General features: G+C 41.8%; 1 protein-coding gene and 1 long non-coding RNA gene across 4 annotated transcripts in view; one reads left to right on the forward strand and one right to left on the reverse strand.

The window, feature by feature from the left end:
• The window catches only part of LOC139583630 (uncharacterized), a 30840-nt gene extending 20116 nt beyond the window's left edge, over positions 1-10724 (forward strand). The window contains exons 3-4 of the long non-coding RNA XR_011676585.1: positions 10064-10136; positions 10341-10724. This is a non-coding gene — a long non-coding RNA (uncharacterized lncRNA). The remainder of the gene's footprint in view (positions 1-10063; positions 10137-10340) is intronic.
• The window catches only part of neto1l (neuropilin (NRP) and tolloid (TLL)-like 1, like), a 165529-nt gene that overhangs the window by 84797 nt on the left and 57107 nt on the right, over positions 1-23625 (reverse strand). The window lies entirely within an intron of this gene.

Genomic DNA, 23625 nt, shown 5'->3' on the forward strand with positions numbered 1-23625 from the left:
CCACTTTGGTGCTGAAATCACCATCACCCACTAATTAACTTGTCATTTTTGCAGATTAAGTGTTTGAGATAGTAATGTATCAATATTTATTCTTTACAAATTAGCTATGACATAGCCAATGAGTATATAGCACAATTTTGGATTTCACCCCCATCTCAAATCAAATGGTTTTGACCTCTTCTCCTCTCGCTTCGGCCATGCAGTGTGCAATTGCCGTCCTTATTATGAAATTATAAACTCTACCGTGTATATCTAAAACATGACCATATACACTGATTGTTTAAAGCAAAACTACCAAAACTGTAGCTGATGGTGAACCTGAACAATGGAAATCAAATCTATTCAGCAGGTATAGGCAGATGAGAGTTGTGTCTCAGGTAGCTTCCTTTTATTCCGGTAAAACAACATTTTCAACAGCGCATCGATAACAATAACCTAGCTTATTTCATAGGTTGTCACTCAACTAATAAATGCTAATATCACACAAGCCATTTTAGCATTTAAATGCTGAAGGTGCGCTGTTGGTCAACGCGCAACGCTGGGCTCCTGATGTTGCCTGGGGTTGTTCGGCATGCAAAACTACTTGTAGATCGATGACTGTCTACACAGTTCGACACTGAAGGACGCCACTGAAGGACGCATCAGTTGTCACAACAGCCTGTAAACCCCTTCACCCCTCCTCCCCTTGTTTCCCCCATAAACCCCTCATCCACTGTGATCCCTGGCCTGCTGAAGGTTCCATCCCCTGAATTCTAGACACATGTGCTCTGTCCCAACAGTAATCAATCACTTCCCTTCCTCTTCACCTTTCTTCCGTCACCCCTGATTTATTTATTCATTTATTTACCTTCACTCTACCAGGTTAGATGACTGAGAACACAATGTAATTTATAACAACAACCTGGGGATGGAAAGGAGGAGAATACTCGAGGCAGTATTCTGTTGTCCTTCTTCTCTATGTCCTGCGAGCCATATATGGGCTTCCTGTGTGAGTGAGCAGACTACAGAGCAGATACAGCCATCCACATGCAATATGGCCTTGGTCCCTTCTCCCTTTGTAACCCCAGGCTTAGAACGTAATCTTCACAAGCTTACAGTATTTACCCTCAACAACAGAGAGAAAAATATATATAATGGCCCATCCCTGGAAACTGTGTTTCCTTACTGCACTACTAATCATGCAGGCAGGCAAAACTACTCAACCCACCCCCTCTAATAACTTCACAGCCTTCCAGGTATTAATGGTTATTGCATCAGTCTTACCATATGTTACACAGGCACAAACTATATGTTTTATTGAGAAGTCACAAACAATATGTCCCATACAGAATAGAACATCAGATTAGGCAACACACCCCTAATGGAACTATTGCATGCACAAGAACACACACACCAAAGAAGACTCCATTTCCCAGAGGCTTCATCTGTTGTCAGCTGGCTGGCAATGGCCTAATGAATGACTGTCATTAATCAATACACACACCACAGCTGGAGATAGAGAGGGACAGAGAAAGAGAGAGAGAGAGAGACAGAGCGAGAGAGAGAGACAGAGAGAGACAGAGAGAGAGAGAACAAGGGAGAGAAAGAGAGAGAGGGAGAGAGGGAGAGAGAGAGAGAGAGAGAGAGAGAGAGAGAGAGAGAGAGAGAGAGAGAGAGAGAGAGAGAGAGAGAGAGAGGGGAATTGATATAATCATAAGCATATATAATCTACTTTACAGAATGTTTAACACTTCAGTTGACTTGTTCATATCCTGTTGAACGGTTGATTGGCTGGTATAAGCTCAAACATCAACTTGAGGACTTTAAATCTCCAAGAGACTCCTACTAGGCCTATGTGATTGCAATGCATCCCGTTTCAGTTTAGTGATCTAAGAGTGAATGTTAGGCCTTATATCAAACATATGCTACAGCACCCTGTGCCTAAATAAACAAAGGCTATACTGTGATCCCTTCAGAGTAAACATACCCGCAACCCAGTGCATTTTTTACCCAGATAACCGAACAGAGGGTGACAGCGGGTGACATTACAGTGAAAGGAGTGACAGTGGATGCAGGATCTGGTGGGGAGTGATAATATTCACCACACCCTGTGTGTCATGGTCAGTGCCCTGAACTGTGATTAGTGAACATGCATACCCACACATAAACACAGACACTAGACTCCAAAGCCTTCTAAGCACATGTGCACACTTTGACCAAGAGCAGTAGTGAATTGTTTGTGTGTGTCTGTGTGTGTGTGTGTGCTTGCTTGCTTGCGGCAGCGTGCGTTCATACATGCGTGAAATTGTGTCTATTTTTGCACGAATGTGATAGTGTGTGCTTGTGTTAGTTAGGGATGATTGTGTGTCTTTGTGCAATGTGTCTTATGATGTAGTGCCAGTGTGTGTGCTGGGGTGGGATTCTGTGTTAGTGTGTGATTGCATGCATGTTTTCTAATCAAAATGTTTCGTGCATGATATTGACAGACATGAAGTCCTTGTCTCTGTCACCATCAATCCAATCGACTGTGAAGGAGAAAACTATCCCACACCTCAGTCAGACTATATATCTAGAGCTGTTGGGCTTGTAAGTAAGCATTTCCCTGTTGTATTCGGCGCATGTCACAAATCAAATTTGATTTGATTTGATTAGGAGTTCTAGAGGCCTTCCGTCTATCCTTCAAAATGTTTGTCTGTGTATGTGTGTGTGTGTGTGTGTGTGTGTGTGTGTGTGTGTGTGTGTGTGTGTGTGTGTGTGTGTGTGTGTGTGTGTGTGTGTGTGTGTGTGTGTGTGTGTGTGTGTGTGTGCATGTACACTGAGTGTACAAAACATTATGCTCTTTCCATGACATACACTGGCCAGGTAAATCCAGGTGAAAGCTATGATCCCTTACTGATGTCACCTGTTAAATCCACTTCAATCAGTGTAGATGAAGGGGAGGAGACTTGAGACAATTGAGACATGAATTGTGCCTTTGAACTTGGTATGGTAGTAGGTGCAAGTTGCACTGGTTTGAGTGTGTCAAGAACTGCAACGCTGCTGGGATTTTCATGTTCAACAGTTTCCTGCGTGTATCAAGAATGGTCCACCACCCAAAGGACATCCAGCTAACCTGACACAACTGTGGGAAGCATTGGAGTCAACATGGTTCAGCATCCCTGTGGAACGCTTTCGACACCTTGTAGAGTCCATGCCCCGACGAATTGAGGCTGGTCTAAGGTCAAAGGGGGTGCATCTCAATATTAGGAAGGTGTTCCTAATGTTTGGTATACCCAGTAACAGTGCATTCGGAAAGTATTCAGAGCCCTTGAATTTTTACACATTTTGTTACTTTACCCTCTCTTGGGTAGGGGGCAGTATTTTGACGTCCGGATGAAAAGCGTGCCCAAAGTAAACTGCCTGTTACTCAGGCCCAGAAGCTAGGATATAAAACACTCTAAAGTTTCTAAAACTGTTAAAATTATGTCTATGAGTATAATAGAACTGATATGACAGGCGAAACCCCGAGAACAAACCATCCCCCCCCAAAAAATTGGCCTACCACTTTCTTCAATGACTATCACTTTTATTATAAGGCCAAGTCCTCCCAGATTGCAGTTCCTAGGGCTTCCACTAGATGTCAACAGTCTTTAGAAAGAGTTTTAGGCTGGTTTCTGGAAAAATGAGCCAGGAATTGTAGTTTTTATAGGTGGCTCCCATTTTGGCTGTAGTGTTTCCAAGAGCGTGGAAGAGAGCGCGTTCTTTGGTATTTTGCTTCGGTAAAGACAATAACGATTCTCTGTCTTAAATTTTTATAGTTTATTTACGTATTAGGGTACCTAAGGTTTGATTATAAATGTTGTTTGACTTATTTGGAAAAGTTTATTAGTAACGTTTGGGTTTCATTTTGTATGCATTTTGATGGAGGGAAACTGGGTGGATTATTGACTGAAGCGCGTCAGCTAAACGGAGTTTTAATGGATATAAAGAAGAACATTAACAAACAAAAGGACCATTTGTGATGTAACTGGGACCTTTTGGAGTGCCAACAGAAGAAGATCACCAAAGGCAAGGCATTTTTTATATCGCTATTTCTGACTTTTGTGTCGCACCTGCCTGGTTGAAATATGTTTTTCATGTGTTTGTATGCGGGGCGCTGTCCTCAAATAATCACATGGTTTGCATTCACTGTAAAGCCTTTTTGAAATCTGAGACAACGGCTGGATTAACAAGAAGTTAAGCTTTATTTTGATTTATTACACTTGTGATTTTATGAAAGTTAAATATTTATAATACTGTAGTTTGAATTCCGCGCTCTGCAATTTCACCGGATGTTGGCCAGGTGGATTCAATTGTTTTTTCCACTCATCAAACTTTTTAAAATATTTTTTTATTTAACCTTTATTTAACTACAGTAGGCAAGTCAGTTAAAATCTTATTCACAATGACGGCCAAACCCGGACGACGCTGAGCCAATTGTGAGCCGCCATATGGGACTCCCGTTTGTGATTCAGCCTGGAATCAAACCAGGGTCTGTACTGACACCTCTAGCACTGAGATGCAGTGCCTTAGACCGCTGCACCACTCGGGAGCCCAATCTACACACAATACCCCATAATGACAAAGCAAAAACAGGCTTTGAGAAATTTTTACAAATGTATTAAAAATAAGAAACTGAAATATACATTTACATAAGTATTCAGAGCCTTTACTCTGTACTTTGTTGAAGCACCTTTGGCAGCAATTACAGCCTTGGGTCTTCTTGGGTATGACGCTACAAGCTTGGCACACCTGTATTTGGGGAGTTTCTCCCATTATTCTCAAGATATCCTCTCAAGCTCTGTCAGTTTGGATGGGGAGCATTGCAACACAGCTATTTTCAGGTCTCTACAGAGATTTGGCTGTGCCACTCAAGGACATTCAGAGACTTGGCCCAAAGCCACTCCTGTGTTGTCTTGGCTGTGGGCTTAGGGTTGTTGTCCTGTTGGAAGGTGAACCTTCACCCCAGTCTGAGGTCCTGAGCACTCTCTCGCAAGTTTTCATCAAGGATCTCTCTGTACTTTGCTCTGTTAATCTTTCCCTTGATCCTGACTAGTCTCCCAGTCCATGCCGCTGAAAAACACCCCCACAGCACGCTGCTGCCACTACCATGCTTCACCATAGGGATGGTGCCAGGTTTCCTCCAGACGTAACATTTGTCATTCAGGCCAAAGAGTTCAATCTTGGTTTCATCAGACCAGAGAATCTTGTTTCTCATGGTCTGAGAGTCCTTTATTTGCCTTTTGGCAAACTCCAAGCGGGCTGTCATGTGCCTTTTACTGAGAAGTGGCTTAAGTCTGGACACTCTACCATTACGTCCTGATTGGTGGAGTGCTGCAGAGATGGTTGTCTTTCTGGAAGGTTCTCCCATCTCCACAGAGGAACTCTGGAGCTCTGTAAGAGTGACCATCGGGTTCTTGGTCACCTCCCTGACCAAGGCCCTTCTCCCCCAATTGCTCAGTTTGGCCGGGCGGTCTGCTCTAAGAAGAGTCTTGGTGGTTCCAAATTTCTTCCATTTAAGAATGATGGAGGCCACTGTGTTCTTGGAGACCTTCAATGCTGCACACATTTTTTGGTATCCTTCCCCAGATCTGTTCCTCAACACAATCCTGTCTTGGAGCTCTACATACAATTCCTTCGACCACATGGCTTGGTTTTAGCTCTGATATGCACTGTCAACTGTGGAACCATATATAGACAGGTGTGTGCATTTTCAAATCATGTCCTATCAATTGAATTTACCACAGGTGGACTACATTCAAGTTGATGATCAATGGAAACAGGATGCACCTGAGCTCAATTTCGAGTCTCAAAGCAAAGAGACTCCTCTTCCGCCTCCTCATCCTGTCTCCTGTTCTGACAGATTCCTCTTGGGGGACAATGTCAGGGCCCCATGAAGTATGTGTTTCAGATTCAGGTCAATGCTTTATGACTAAAATGTAAATATACTGTATAATTAATTAATTCACCCTTCACCATCTTTCAACCTCCCCAATATATCCTCATTCACCCTTCCCCTCCTTCAACCTCCCCACTATGTCCTCATTCACCCTCCCCCCTCCTTCAAACTCCCCACTATATCCTCATTCACTCTTCCCCCTCCTTCAACCTCCCTACTTTATCCTCATTCACCTTCCCCTCCTTCAACCTCTCCACTATGTCCTCATTCACCCTTCCTCCTTCTTCAATCTCCCCACTATGTCCTTATTTACCCTTCCCCCTTCTTCAATCTCCCCACTATGTCCTCATTTACCCTTCCTCCTCCTTCAATCTCCCCACTATGTCCTCATTTACCCTTCCCCCTTCTTCAATCTCCCCACTATGTCCTCATTTACCCTTCCTCCCTCTTCAATCTCCCCACTATGTCCTCATTTACCCATCCCCCTTCTTCAACCTCTCCACTATGTCCTCATTCACCCTTCCCCCTCCTTCAACCTCCCCACTATGTCCTCATTTACACTTCCCCCTTCTTCAACCTCCCCACTATGTCCTCATTTACACTTCCCCCTTCTTCAACCTCCCCACTATGTTCTCATTTACACTTCCCCCTTCTTCAACCTCCCCACTATGTTCTCATTTACACTTCCCCCTTCTTCAACCTCCCCATTATGTCCTCATTCACCCTTCCCCCTCCTTCAACCTCCCCACTATGTCCTCATTTACACTTCCCCCTTCTTCAACATCCCCACTATGTCCTCATTTACACTTCCCCCTTCTTCAACCTCCCCACTATGTTCTCATTTACCCTTCCTCCTTCTTCAATCTCCCCACTATGTCCTTATTTACCCTTCCCCCTTCTTCAATCTCCCCACTATGTCCTCATTTACCCTTCCTCCTTCTTCAATCTCCCCACTATGTCCTCATTTACCCTTCCCCCTTCTTCAATCTCCCCACTATGTCCTCATTTACCCTTCCTCCCTCTTCAATCTCCCCACTATGTCCTCATTTACCCATCCCCCTTCTTCAACCTCTCCACTATGTCCTCATTCACCCTTCCCCCTCCTTCAACCTCCCCACTATGTCCTCATTTACACTTCCCCCTTCTTCAACCTCCCCACTATGTCCTCATTTACACTTCCCCCTTCTTCAAACTCCCCACTATGTTCTCATTTACACTTCCCCCTTCTTCAAACTCCCCACTATGTTCTCATTTACACTTCCCCCTTCTTCAACCTCCCCACTATGTTCTCATTTACACTTCCCCCTTCTTCAACCTCCCCATTATGTCCTCATTCACCCTTCCCCCTCCTTCAACCTCCCCACTATGTCCTCATTTACACTTCCCCCTTCTTCAACCTCCCCACTATGTCCTCATTTACACTTCCCCCTTCTTCAACCTCCCCACTATGTCCTCATTTACCCTTCCCCCTTCAACCTCCCCATTATGTTCTCATTTACACTTCCCCATCCTTCAACCTCTCCACTCCCTCCCTTTTTTATTTGTTCACCCTTATTTAAGGCTCCTTCCTCACTCTCTCTATCTATCACCTCGCTCAAGAAGCACTGTGTGTGTACTGTATGTGTGTGCGCGCGTGTGTGAGCGTGTGTGAGAGAGAGAGAGAGAGAGAGAGAGAGAGAGAGAGAGAGAGAGAGAGAGAGAGAGAGAGAGAGAGAGAGAGAGAGAGAGAGAGAGAGAGAGAGAGAGAGAGAGAGAGAGAGAGAGAGAGAGAGAGAGAGAGAGAGAGAGAGAGAGAGAGAGAGAGAGAGAGAGACGAAGGATGATTTTACTGCTCTCCTAACAAACACAAGCCAAAAGGTAATTTGAGAGGCTGATTGCATTCTTGAGATTGTGTCTCAGTTTACCGTCACAGAATTATATAAGTCAGATATCAGTCTCATCTTTCAATTTTCACCATGGTTACGCCTCTGTGGGGATCAGTGATGGGAATAACAAAGTCAAAAACATTACCATGTCAACAATAGGAATCAATTTGACTCTGGGATGCACACATACAGTAGTAGACACAACATTGAATTTAAATATGAACAGCAAAACCCCTATACGTACTAAATAGGTTTTTTGAAAGAAACTGTCAGAAGTTCATCTGGGCACACACTCATTTATCAGTGTTTGATTAGGACAATTATAAGGCTTACTTAAGTCTTCTTACACTATAGAATGGCTTATTACATTCTAGAACAGGCTTCTGATATCGTAACTCAAGGAAGCCTAGCAAGCATCTAAAAGTGAAATCCTGTTTACTGTATCTGTGACAGTTTTAATGGGGAACACACTGGATGCTTTCTCTGGGGAAATAGATTCAACCTCTTGCTAATTGAAGGAAAATTAGGAAACATGGATAGTTATGGAACAGTAAACTGTTTGGATACAGGTAACCTACTTTTTGAACTGATTCATTTGACAATGAGATGAAAACATCATGACTGGTTGTGTTCATGACACATTCAAAGGTAATACATTTTTTTGAATGACATGTCTTTACTATAAAGCCCATAACAAATTCACACATAGGAGGTCCCTTCAAAAAAATAGAGACCCCCTGAATGTATAATTGGCACTCTGGATGGCACTTTCAATTGAATTTACTGCTATATGCTAATACCCTTTTATAAAATTCTGACCTTGAATGCAAAACACTGAAACAAGACTTTTGGAATCAATTTATGATGTATTTGAACAGGGAAATGTATCAAACCTAAGCTGAAGCATTTCATGCGTTGAACCATCATACTTATGTTGAAAAAACACCTTGCATCGATTAAGGTTCAAAATGTTATGGCCCCACTAAACTGGGTCTGTGCCTCACCTTGGCCACCCGATTCAAAATGTTCTGGACACGCCACTGAATGTAACAGAGACTTAGACACAGGCATAATAAATGATTAATATCTTAAATAATAGACTGATTTGATTAGGGGAGTTAAATTAAGGTGTGGAATTGTTTATTGACTTTTCCTCTATTGCATAGCCACTTGTGTTTAATGTTGCAGGCACTTCTATTTCAGACCAGGTCTCTCGTAACAAATAAACACTAAACTTGATTTGAAGAATCTGGATGATGAAAGTTAGAAAACTCAAAATTAGCAATAACGACCCACGCAATTATTTCCTATTGTTTATAGATTATCATTCTAATTTAAATCAGTGGTTCCTCCTTTAAACGTTGCGTCATACTGCGGCACACCTTGAGTGCTGCCTCAGCATTCTGTGGCACGTAATTTCATTCTCAGCCATTTTTTCTGTTACTGCAAGTTATTCCTTGTTTGACCACCAGAGGGCATCTTTGAGAAGCATTTGAGAGTCTTCAATATTGCAGACCCGCGGGAGACCGGGGTTCAATCCCCCAATGGGGAGGAAGGAGTAGGCTGTCCGTGTAAATAAGAATTAGTTCTTAACTGATTCCATATGTGTTATTTCATAGTTGTGAGGTTTTCACTATTATTCTACAATGTAGAAAATAATGAAAGTATAGAAACCTCCTGGAATGAGTAGGTGTGTCCAAACTTTTGACTGGTATTTGCGTAATTAATTAGTTTAATATTATGGTGTTTCTATTCCATGAAAAACACAAAACCCTCTGGGTAAATTCAGACCATTTCACTCAAGGAGCGCACACTGGACGTTCGGGCATAGGCAGTCAAGCACCCAAGCAAACGTAGGCTAGCTTGCTAGCTACTTCCAGGCACAAATGAGACCACTCTGACCATTTTACTCACCCTAGCAGAGCTGGTTAGGCAGTTTTCGTGTTAACCAGAGCGTTGTTGACTGTAACTGTGCTGCGCGAAACAATTTAATTACGCTTTTTTGCCGACATTTACTGACACCTCGCCAGCAACATATCGGAATGTTCCAAATACCTGTGCACATTTTTGTTTTTGCTTTAGCACTGCACAGCTGATTCAAATGATCAAGTCGTCATCAAGCTTCAAGTGGTATTTATGTCTAGTAATGACATCTTTTATTGTTTGTCCTCATGTGTCTGTTTTTCAGCATAAAGTACTCTTTGGCCACTTAGTGTGGACACCAGGTGAGACCACACACACACACAATAACAGTCTCTCTCCTTCACTTCATCCCTCTCCCCCTTCTCCCTAAATCCTCTAGGTTATATCAGCTGTTTCGGTGAACCCCTCCCGCATCTGAACTGGCTGACACAGAGGGCACAGCATGATCATAGGTGAGAGGTCAGGTCAACAGGAATTATTATTACAGAGATGCTTTACATTGAAATACAGATAGAGATGTAGTAGTCCCAGAGTTAATGATCCAAGGTCAGTTTTGCATTTCACCTCCTGATGATTATGATGACTGACCGTGTTAAAACAAAAAAAACCAAGGCTTAATCATGCTCTCTCTCTATACATCCGTCTCTCGTCTGCAGGTATGTTTTGATGTGAGAGAGGAAGCCAGTCCCGTCATCGCCACCTCACCCGCTCTTAAGATAACCTTCGGGCCAACTGGGGGCCCAAGGCTGGTTAGGAGACACCGCTAGAGACACTGTAATTGTGATGAACTGAGAGAATATTAGGGTAGCACTGTAATTCATTAATCATATGCTGTCTGCCTCTGTTCTTACCTCTTTCCCTTTGTCCTCTACACCTCTCCCACCTCGTCTTTCTTCCTCGTTTTATAATGCACACATATGTGCATTGAAGTACAGATTGGACTTGTATTTATAATATAATATTACAATTATTATAATTATAATGCATGTATTATGTATTTATGACACCTGGATAATGAACTTCTTTCAATAAAGCATTTCACGTTCTCCACTGGTTGAAATTAAGTATCTCATTGAAATACTATCCTGTGTCCTCAGATTAATGCAGATGAAGGGACTTAGATATGCATCATTTTCTTTCTTTCTGTATATATGAATTACAAATCACCCTTTACTTAAATCATGTTTCTAGTCTACTGCATAGTTATACAATGTGTAATCATTGATGTCCCAGGAGCAGGAGTGGTAAACACTGTTGAAGTGTATAATTGTAATACATACATGCAGACACAGCATCATTCAAAGAATGCAGTTTGATACACCTGGTATTGAATATGACTGAAAAAAAATGTCTCAGAGATTCATACCTGAACCACACCTTTATTTGGCATGGAAGAGTACATGATCAGTGAATATATTCAATGTACAGGCTACAATGTGGGGATCTCATGCGTGGTAATAACTACAGTACATGTACAGTATATAGGACTTGCATCTTTGGCACAATAAAGTTATTATATTCTATTCAATCCATAGGCTTCATTAATGCCATTCAGACATGAAGTTGATTCAACAACTATGATAGCTGAGGTTCATAGATTGGTATGAATACCCCAACATTTTGGGGTCCATACACAGATCGGCTACATACCGTAGCTTGCTACATATCCATAGGCATACAGTTATTTTTATCCTCCACTACACAATAAGCAAGTAAATAGTTAGCTAACATTAGCTATGTTACTTCAGCTACATTGCATGGCAAGGCAAGCTTACACAATTGTACATTCAATGTGCAGTAAATGTTTTAGCTAGCTAGATTCTTTACATCCACTGTTTCCCAAGATGACAGCCTGGTTTTCTGGTTTTCTCAGGAGTCCCTAAAACATTAAACAACACAAATTACAATGTCATACTGTACTCATGTCATAACACCAGCTAGCTAGCTGGCTAATGTTAGCTAGTCAGTTAACTTTCTAAATCGCGATTTTCGTAAATTAACTTCATGACAAAAAAAAGCACAATCGTTTGTTTCTACATTAACTAACATATTCCTCTCAATTGTACAATTTTATCTTGACTCGTTATGATGTTATAACTACTTACATCTGCTTCCCCCGTAATGTTTTGTCAGCCATCATTGTTGAAGAAAGCCACCAGGGACGGGTGGCTTGCGTCAAATTCGTCATTGGAACCACTCGATATGATTGGTCATATAAAAACCTTGGGACCCAATTGCATAATGAGTGCTCTAACTCCCCCTTGTGGTGGTCTGGAGTAATGAAGCCGTGACGCTGGGTACCTCTAAGTGCCGCGGTGCAAGCTCGCAACTTTTAAAGGAGGAACCTTAAAAGTGTGTGTGTGTGTGTGCAGTGGTGTACTGGGAGCAGAAATCGGCCCTGGCATTTCTAACACAACAGACATATTCTCCCCCAAACCAGATCATTCATTTCCTCGAGACTATACATGGCCCATTCTTTTCCTTGAGCCCCCAACACTAGCCTATTTCTTGAGGCCCCCATTATTAGCCAGACTGGGCTAAAAATGGACCAGCCCATCTGGCATTTACCCGAAATGCCAGGCGGCCAGTCCGCCCCTGTGTGTGTATTAGCTACAGAAGGTTCAAAGCAGAGCCCATGGGGACTCAAGTCTCAGAATTTCCTATGACATCTCTGGACTAATGACTTCTAGTTCCACCCGTCACCAGTGGAGATATCGTCACCTTATTTCACCACAATATTGTCCGTTCCCCCTTACGGACAGACCGATCGTTAACTAGTACAGGATTGCACTCCTGTGGCATAACCTATCGAGCTGTGGCTCCTGATACACACACACAATCCCCCCCTCTCTCTATCCCCCTCTCCCTCCCTCCCTCCCTCCCTCCCTCCCCCCCCCCTCTCTTTCTCTCTCACTCTCCCTCTCTCTATACTTATTCGATCTAACGTCTCCTTTACTCTCACCCCTGAAGCTTGAAACACACCAGGTGTTAAATTGGCTAAATCTGAAAACAAATATTCTCTCTAGCAGTCCATCTCTGTTTGGCCTATCTCATCTCCTCTCTGTCCATTAGTAATAGAGGATAACACAGACAGAGATGCGAGTTATCAGGGATGAACCCACCCAGGTGTGCAGACAGGGGTGCTGTCAAGAACTTAAAAGGGTTCTTCGGCTGTCCCCATAGTAGATCCCTTTTGGTTCAAAGTATAACCGTTTTGGGTTTTCTCTCACTCTACAAAAATGGTTCTACCTGGAACCAAAAAGGGTTTTACCTGAAACTAAAAAGGGTTCTACTATGGGACAGCTGAAGAACCCCTTTGGACAATTTTTTCTAAGAGTGTGGGTTCAAACAGGCCTGGGGTGATTTTATTTATGCGTGTTATTTATTAAATCAGACAGGATAGTGTTGTACTTTAACATGTCTTTGCACAGTCATTTGGACACAGGGAATGGGAATCTACTGATTAGTCACTAAACCAACTAGAGGATGCATTTATTAATCTCTTTTTCTCTCTCTCTTCCCCCTATCGTCTCTTGTTGTCTCTCACTCCCCCCCCCCCCCCCCCCCGTTCTCTGATAAAAACACTTAGCTAAGCCCACTATATTTAGCCGGCCAATTCTGATGATGCATTAAGGCCATTTTGAGTAAAACATATTTACCTGGCTCAGCAGATCATTCCTGATGATATTATCTAACATGGTAACTGGCAGCAAGCTGTCAATTAATTGTCCTTTTCTCCTCAGGACAGCTGCTTTTTCATGACTTGAAAATCAATGAAAGAACCTATCACTTTGGTACTGCTAGAGTCAACTTAGGTGAGCCATTACACTAATTATACTGTAAGATAATATAAAGTAAATATACAGGTGTGGGTACAGTGCTTTAGTGAATGCGTTAGGGAGTGCTACAAACATCAGTCAAAATCACAATCGTGATCCACCTCAAAAACACAATTACATGCTACTCACAAACATTTCCAAGGGGAGCACTTCAGTGCATTTGAAGGGCTTGACAGAAAAATGAAACATCTGAAAAGATTTAACAACTATTTGAAAGGGGAAGTCATTCTTCTTTTGTTTCAGTTATTGAATCTCTCCCTAATCTTTCTTACCTGTGTTAACCTCAGTTTACCTGGTCAAAAAGGAATCTCTAGTACAGTCAGACATGCAGGACATGAATTAACATGATGGGCTTTATAATCCGATGTATAATCCTAACCTGTGTTACCTCTGTGGAAATAGTTTGACAGTGAAAACATCTGACAACAGGATTGGAGGATAAGATAACCCTGTGTGTTTGTGTCTATAATCTCAATAACCAGGTTTCCATCCAACATTTTCATCCGAGTAAAGTACATGTCGGATAAAGAAATGTCATGACTGTCCTGATGGAAACAGAACATTTGTCGGTAAACTTTCTAAATGTCGACAAAACGAAACACGCTAGACTAGGTGGGTTGTTTTTGTATCTGTCAAATTAATTATGTAGGTGGAAACGCTTTTACGCGCAAATATTGATAGAATAAGCATCATATCGAACTAAACTTGGAGTCACACTTGGAGTCACACGATGGGATGTTGTGTGGTCCTACCACTACGACTCCTCGAGAAAGCATGCATTTTATTAAGCTACAAGTTATGATGAACTTGAAAGTGCAAGGTGATGAGCTTGATGCTCCTTTCCAATAAATATCGAGGGTCTTATTCTGGTGACATGATCATCTATGCTTGGCTGCAGTTTGAAAAAATAATCTTGCTCTTTTGTCCATAATTATCTCATCATGTAGGCTATACCTGCACTGTATCAGCTAGCTGTTGGCTAGAGCACACGTGTAAATACCAGAGTGGGCACACGCTATTTAAAACAAATGTTTCTATTTTTTTACCATCAGTAGATTTGAAAATGCAATGGAAACCCATTTAACTTCTATTTTTTATTCGGTATATGGGAATTTAACTGCAAAAGGTATTTTTATGTGCACAACATCATCACGCACAGTCTTTTATCCTCAACAAGTCAATATGATGGAAACGCATGTCTGATGAGAAAATGCGGATTTTGTTTTTAAGCGGATTTTTTAATTTTCACATGAAAATCTGTCGCCATTTACTGCCCGGTGTGTTTAACTTGTCTAAAGTACGGTATCTTTAAAGCTAATTATTTTATTTTTTTATTTGTATTTTTTCTAGTTGAGTATATTATTTATATTGTTTTGTTTTGTCTTGTGTAAAAGTCTTTGTCTTTGTCTTGTGTAAAACTGAATAAACAGAGTTTTCCATTTGGATGGAAACCTAGCCACTGTGACAGCTTGATGTCTCTCTTTCCACTTTTTAAAGGCTGGGCAGCAACCTTACAGAGAAGCTGCAATGAGCAATGTGACATTTAATGTGCATTCAATGTTTTAGACAACGCTCAATTGGTGTTCACTCATTGTGCGTTCAATGTTCACTCGCTCGCTGGTGGCCACAGCTTTCTGCTCGTCTGGTTTCTGACAGATGTTATGACATCATTTAGAAAACGGTCAGTACCCTGAGGGGAAAATGACTGTTGTATCATGGGAGATTTAAATGACAGAGATATCTCCCACAGGATCTTTGGCTGTCACTTAACCTGCTGCTAGCCCGCTAGTCTGCTAGCATGATAGTCTGCTAGTCTGTTCCCATTTAGCCAACTCCTCAGTGTTATCCTGCATGACATATGTACATTACATACACGCCATACATGACAACATATACATGGTAGAGATAACGTGTCTTAATGAAAATCAACACCAACCTTTGTGTTGTGGAAAGGTGTAATGTACTTTTCTTCAAAGGCGGTCTATATTGTAATTCTTGATTCAAGAACCATTCGAAAGTCTTGTTGCTCTCTCTGACATCCGCCATTCAAAACTCATCTTTAGTGGTAGACCTATGGTCCCTACTGTCTCAGAGCAGACTGACATATCGACTAGAGCTGCTTCCATTGACGTCAACTCCGGCCTCATACATAAATACTCGACAACTCCCCTCTCTGTCCATACCTCAGTTGGCTGCAAGTCCAATCGGACCAACAGAGAGAGAGGAGAGAGAGAGAGAGAGAGAGAGAGAGAGAGAGAGAGAGAGAGAGAGAGAGAGAGAGAGAGAGAGAGAGAGAGAGAGAGAGAGAGAGAGAGAGAGAGAGAGAGAGAGAGAGAGAGAGAGAGAGAGAGAGAGAGAGAGAGAGAGAGGGGGAATTTGTGTAAACAGTAACTTGGGAAAGGTTTTCTGTAGCATTTTGAATTCAAGAATCCAAACCTTTCTTCAAGAAAAAAATGTAATAACTAAATGTCAAATTGGCTTTCTCCCTAACCATCGCACTACTGACCATATATACACCTTACACACACTAATTAATAAACACGTCCACCAAAAAAAAGAGGGCAAAATCTTTGCTGGCTTTATTGACTTTAAAAAAGCATTTGATTCTATTTGGCACGAAGGGCTATTCTACAAAATTCTACAGAGTGGGCTTGGTGGTAAGGTGTATGACTTAATAAAATGTATGTACACAGAAAATAAGTGTGCAATAAAAATCAAAAACCAAAGAACAGAATTCTTTTCACAATGTCGAGGTGTGAGACAAGGCTGTAGTTTGAGTCCAAATCTTTTCAACATTTATATCAATGAATTAGCAGACATGTTGGACCATTCTCCAGCCCCAGGACTCACACTATTTGACACAGAGGTGAAATACCTGCTATATGCTGATGACTTGGTACTTCTATCACCAACCAAAGAAGGTCTTCAACAGAACATTAATATTCTAGAGCAATATTGCCATAATTGGGCCCTGGCAGTAAATTTCCCAAAAACTAAAATCATGATTTTCCAAAAACAAAACAGATGTCAGAAACACAAATATAAATTCACCCTGAACAACACCATAATTGAACACACAAAAAATTACACCTACCTTGGTCTGACCATATCTGCATCGGGAAACTTTAATATGGCAGTGAATGCACTCAAAGAAAAAGCCCGCAGAGCATTGTATGCAATAAAAATGAAATTATTCAAAATCAACATCCCAATTAGAATTTGGACCAAAATATTTGACAGTGTAATCCTACCAATAGCTCTTTACGGAAGTGAGGTTTGGGGGCCACTCAATAAACTGGACTTTAAAATGTGGGACAAACATCCAATTGAAACCCTACATGCAGAATTCTGTCGGAAAATCCTACAAGTCCAGAGAAATACACCAACTAATGCATGTAGGGCAGAATTGGGCCGCTTTCCAGTAATAATGAAAATACAGAAAAGATCATTAAAATTTTGGCTACATCTAAATTCAAGTCCAAATTCGAGTCTGCAATTGAAAGCACTTCAAACCCAAGAACTGAGCCCAGAAACGAGCCCTCTCAGTCAGCTGGTGTTGGACCTAACCAACCAAGCTGACACCGGCACTGCTTCAAAAGAAAGAATTCCAATAAACAAAATCATGAACCAATCAAAGGACTCATATTTACAACATTGGAAAAACAAAACAAAATCCCAAAGCCGACTAAATTGCTATCTGACCCTAAACAGAGAATATGAATTGGCTGAATATCTCTACTCTGTCAGAGATTCGAAGCAGAGACAGATCCTTACCAAGTACAGGCTGAGTGACCACCGATTGGCAATAGAAACCGGCAGACATAAAAAGACATGGCTACCCAAAGAGGAGCGTGTATGTGGTCACTGCACGACAGGGGAGGTAGAAACAGAGATGCACTTTCTCCTTTACTGTGATAAATATTCCTCACCAAGAGATTCATTATTCACAGAAATGACTACATTTATTCCAAATTTTAACTTATTAAACCCAGAGGAAAAACTAAAAATACTCATGGGCGAAGGAGCAATGGCTCCTCTTGCAGCCAAATATGTATTTGCCTGCCATAGCCTGAGGGACACTGAATAATAACATCTGCATAGTAAGCAGTAACTTACTTATTATGACTGTTATTGTTATTACTGTTATTGTTATTAGTATTATTATTGTTGTTTATCATTCCAAATAGTAATGGTATGGGTGGTAATGGTAATGATAGCAGTTTAATGATAGTGGTGGTGGTAGTGGTGCATTACACCATACATTACATTCGACTATTGACTGTTACCATTTTATTGTTACTATTTTTTATATTTAATTTTGTATTATTATTTACTGCCATTCTATATTATTATTTGTCATTGTTTTAATTGTATTACAATGTATATTGTATACATTGTTGCTTTGGCAATATTGACACAATGTTTTTCATGCCAATAAAGCAGCTTGAATTTGAATTTGAATTTGAGAGAGAGAGAGAGAGAGAGAGAGAGAGAGAGAGAGAGAGAGAGAGAGAGAGAGAGAGAGAGAGAGAGAGAGAGAGAGAGAGAGAGAGAGAGAGAGAGAGAGAGAGAGAGAGAGAGAGAGAGAGAGAGAGAGAGAGAGAGAGAGAGATCCCTGTCTCAGTAAATATTGATCTGTCCCAGTCTGTACCGTCTGTATTCTGAGCTAGATATCATTAATACAGGTGCAGTTTGCTTTAGCCTGGTTTATTGAGTGTCAAGAGGTCAGTGTTTATGTGTGTGGTCATCAGGGTTAAAAGGTGAAGGCTTTATAGGATTGTACTGTGAGCCCATAACACAGAGTAGTTTGTTTAGTTTCCATGTTTTAATGGACATGTACTGCCTGTCTCCTTATTGCAAAGTATACCAGAAAGCATTTGAACACCCTCACACTCCAAGTTAACCCCCTTAAATCATACACTTCCACTCACTGACACTAACAAATACGTTAGCATGCTCTTCACGTTTGACCTTACAGTAAAGTAAACTAGCACACAAGCAAGCTCTCCATCATTATCCCCTCACGTCACCCCCAACTCAACTCCCGCTGTCAATTAGTGGACTCCCTGTTGGCACAGTAACAAATAACTCCAGCAGACATCACCGCTGCTGCTGTTGATAGACTCCCAATTGATCTTAGTCCCTCTCCATCTCTCCCTTGCTCTCTCCCCCTCCATCTCGCCATCTCTCTTTCCTTCTCCATCTACTGTACCTCCTCTCTTTCCTCCCCCTATTTCTTCCACTCTATCTGTCCTTATACCTCCTCTGTCTTTCACCTCTCTCCTCCCTCCACTTCTCTCTCCTCCCTCCCTCCATCCCCCCTGTCCTTCTCCCTCCCTCTCTCTGGTCCAGCTGATGCAGGCGTAGATACATTTACGTGGTGCCCAACACATTTCATTACTGCCCTCCTCTCAGGGCATGACTGATGGTTGTCAGCAACGACAGACTTCATTAGTCCAGGTGAGATAGATGGCTACGGGCTGGCAGTCTATCATATGTGAGTGTAAAAGAGAGTGTTTGCGTGAGAGAGAGCGAGTCCGTCTGTGTGTGTACATTGAGGGAAGGTAAGGTGTTGTGTATGTGTATGTGTGTGTGTGTGTGTGTGTGTGAGTGTGTCTGTGTGCATACGTAGTATGACGTATGTAAGAGTGTGTAGATGCATGCAGCCGTTTGTCAAGTGTGTGCCCTAGTCATTACATTGCTGTCGTGCTCTCACATGGACACTAGAGTGCCTCCCCGACATCACTCCAAGGCCCGAAGGCCATATGGCCCCCTGTCCCCATCTAATAAGACTGGACTGCATCCATACAGAACATAGAACATACTCCATCCTACAGAGACGGTCTATATCCATTACACATACATAACATCACACTGACACATCGCCAAGAGCTGGGAGAACAGTCATATTCAAAACCCTTTTAGCAGAATGATTCACATACAGTACATGAGCTATGGGAGGATTAATTTCATACATCATAGCCTACTTTCCTACTTTATCATTGCAGGTTTGAGACTGCATCTTCCACGTGAACCGAGAGCAAGCATACATAATATGTCTGTTAGATGAGTTATGTCCACCTAGGTTTAGCCTTAATTGTTTATCTGCCATGATGTTTTCTGAAACAAAAATGGACAATTCAACTTTGACTACTTTGACTATGTGAAACCGATACATGAAAAAAAAAAAATCCATTTACTAACAAAAACCTGTGGCATATTTCCGCTTCACCTTGATTTTTAGTGGCAGAAGCATTATACTGTACGTAACTGTGAGTACATTCTCTAAGATCCAAAAGCCCTAAATAATCAATATGTGTCCCTTGCAGTTGGGGATATCTTTGGATGTGGCGCAGTCAGGCTTGACTGCTCAGAGGGCTATAGAGGATAAGGGGACAGGCCTAATGATCCGATTGGAACTGAGCCCCTATTTGACTTTGTGCAAACTCAATTTCCTTCCCCACTGCAAGAAAAAGCCTGACCCCTGCACTTATTAAATAACTGCTTGTGTGTAGCAGACCAAAACAAAACAGAAAATCATGTCCAAACACATCATAATGTTGATATTACATGGATAAATACTCCTTCTAATACCCCAGATGGTGCCGTATTGTATGATTGCCATCTTGCGCGCTCCAACCCAACTTTGCTATTTTGTTTTTAACATCACATGGTAGAGATAACGTGTCTTAATGAAAATCAAAGCCAAAATGTATGTATCCACTATCATTTCTTATGATCGCCGATAACTTTTGAACATCAGATCGTCAGTTACTAAGCTCAATTCCGGATTCAACTTCGACTTCAACTCATCTGCCCTGGGCTTATTGTGTAATTCTGAGGTTACCCAAGAGGAAATGCCGGCGAAAAAGAGGCAGGAAAGTCCTGGCGAGATTAAGGATAAGGGAAAACTGGCCACCTCTTCCCTCCATTCAATTGGCCACTTGATAATAAGATGGATGACATCCGATTTGCTATCAACAGGACTGGTAACTGCGATATTCTCTGCTTTTCTGAAACATGGCTTTCGGATAAGATACCCCCCATGGCTATCCAACTCGATGGATTCTCCATTCACCGAGCGACCATTGGATTCAGGAAAATCAATGGGGGAGGGGTATGCCTCTTCATCAACAGAAAATGGTGTGCTGACTCTAGTGCAGTGGAAGTCTCCATCCACTGTTCACCCATCTTGGAATACCTCATGGTCAAATGCCAACCCTTCTACCTTCCGAGAGTTTCCAGCTTTTATCGTGACTGCTGTATATATTCCACCTCAGGACAAGCTGGCACTTAAAGAACTGGAGGCTGCTTTCCTTGTTGTCAGTGATTTTCATTCCGCATCATTAAGACACATAATTCCCAATTTCAATCAACACGTCTCCTTCGCCTTCATTGATTACAGCTCAGCGTTCAACACCATAGTCCCCTCCAAGCTCATCACCAAGCTTGGGACCCTGAGACTGAACACATGACTTGATTTGTGAAATGCTTTAAAAACAGTAACCTCATGTGTCCAACGACTAAATATAGTACGATACAAAAACGTCTGTAGTTCACAAACGACAATGAGTTGAATAATACATTTGGCATATGTAGGCTAAGAACAGGTCACATAACAATAATATAGACTGAGTGTAAAAAACAAAACAGTGATTCCATGTCTATGTATATAGGGCAGCAGCCTCTAAGGTGCAGGGTTGAGTAGCCGGGTGGTAGCCGGCTAGTGATGACTATTTAACAGCTATTTAACAGTCTTATGACCTTGACATAGAAGCTGTTTTTCAGTCTCTCGGCCCCAGCTTTGATGCACCTGTACTGACCTCGCCTTCTGGATGGTAGCGGGGTGAACAGGCCGTGGCTCGGGTGGTTGATGTCCTTGATGATCTTTTTGGCCTTCCTGTGACATCGGGTGCTTTAGGTGTCCTGGAAGGCAGGCAGTGTGCCCCCGGTGATGCGTTGCGCAGACTGTACCCCCGGTGATGCGTTGCGCAGACTGCACCACCCTCTGGAGAGCCCTGCGGTTGCAGGCAGGGCAGTTGCTGTACCAGGCAATGATACAGCCCGACAGGACGCTCTCAATTGTGCATCTGTAAAAGTTTGAGAGGGTCTTAGGGGCCAAGCCAAATTTCCTCAGCCTCCTGAGGTTGAAGAGGCGCTGTTGCGCCTTCTTCACCACACTGTCTGTGTGGGTGAACCATTTCAGATCGTCGGTGATGTGTACGCCCAGGAACTTTTCAGCTTCTCTACTGCGGTCCCGTTGATGTGGATAGATGCACTATTGTAAAGTGGTTGTTCCACTGGATATCATAAGGTGAATGCACCAATTTGTAAGTCGCTCTGGATAAGAGCGTCTGCTAAATGACTTAAATGTAAATGTAAATGTAAATGGATAGGGCTTGCGCTCTCTGCTGTTTCCTGAAGTCCACGATCTGCTCTTTCATTTTGTTGACGTTGAGGGAGAAGGTTGTGGAACGCTTTCGATACTGGCCCATGTTGACTCCAATGATTCCCACAGTGTCAAGTTGGCTAGATGTCCTTGGGGTGATGGTCCATTCTGTAGACACTTGTAACAACTATGTTGACACCAAATGTCATGCATTTACACCAAACAGAATTTGTTCAGTGGCATATTTTATATTATACTAAATATAGTACAAGGACGTGAATGGGTTAGTGCAGATTACATTGCTCAGACAATAGAAACTCGATTCTTATGTGACAATCTATGTGTGTTCTTTTGATATCTGCTTACATTGTTTGCAGAAAAGAAAGGGACAGTTCAGGATTTTGGGAATAAAGCCCTTTATCTTCTTCCCCAAAGAGAGATGAACTTGTGGATATCATTTTTGTGTCTCTGTGTCCAGTTTGAAGGAAGTTGCCAACTAGCGTTTGAGCTGGGAGTCTATGGGAACAGCTAGAACGCTAGCTACTAACGCTAGTTAGCATTGGCTCGCAAAACTACATCTAACTTCTTTCATACTGGACGCAGAGGCATAAAAATAGTATCCACAAGTTAATCTGTCTCTAGGGAAGTATATTGCCAACATCCTGAACTATTTCTTTAATATAACCCCAAAAAAGGACATAGTTTTGTAAACGTTGCATCATCTCTGTCTTGGGGTGGCCTTCACTTTACTTTGGAAGGTTTTAATCTAGAATCAATTAAATAATCCTTGGTCAATCCTTTCAGAGCTCCATACTAAAATTTTATATTTTATGATTTACCCTTCTCTGTCTTTTCCTCTAAATCATTACCATCTCAGTTTCTGGGATGTGTTAAAATCAATGGTCTTTAGGTAGCTATTCTGGCACAAATCACTTTCGAAAACGATGTTTTATGATTGGCTTTTAACAACCTTATCTTGTCTTATCTTGTCAGATGAAGTTGATTTGCCTGACAGCAGCTTTAAATCTTTATCACAATATGGAGAGAAAAAAATAATATGGCTGTGAAGCTCAGCCAAGTCACCCGTGATACAGGTCAGTATTCGACGTCCATCCATGTCTGAGGGACGTCGGGAGATGCCGTGGAAACAGTGTACTAGGGGCAACAGTGAGTGTTGTTAGGTTCAAGTAGATTTCACTTTTACTAAGGCATTAGGGGATGGCGGAATAGTGTAAACATCTGCCTCTCATTCCAAAGGTTGCAAATTCAAATCAAATGATAGAAATATGTTTTAGAGAGAAAAATGTATGTCATCACAAAACTTAACCTTTACCTTAACCATTCAGAGTTAATGCATAACCTTAACCCTTACCTTAACCATGCAGAGTTAATGCATAACCTTAACAATTCAGAGTTAATGCATAACCTTACGAATTTGGAGTTAATGCCTAAACTTAACCTTAAACACTTAGAAATTTGACTTTTAAGAAACATGGATGAACGTCTAATTCTGATGTGAGACTGTGAGATGATGATGATGATTAGATGAAGCTAATCCTTGTTGCTCGTCCAAATATCTATATATTCTTAATTCCATTCCTTTACTTAGATTTGTGTGCCTTGTGTATATTGTTGTTGGATATTACTGCACTGTTGGAGCTACAGTTGAAGTCAGAAGTTTACATACACCTTAGCCAAATACATTTAAACTCA

The sequence above is a fragment of the Salvelinus alpinus genome, chromosome 8, assembly GCF_045679555.1.
Source record: "Salvelinus alpinus chromosome 8, SLU_Salpinus.1, whole genome shotgun sequence".
Lineage (NCBI taxonomy): Eukaryota > Metazoa > Chordata > Actinopteri > Salmoniformes > Salmonidae > Salvelinus > Salvelinus alpinus.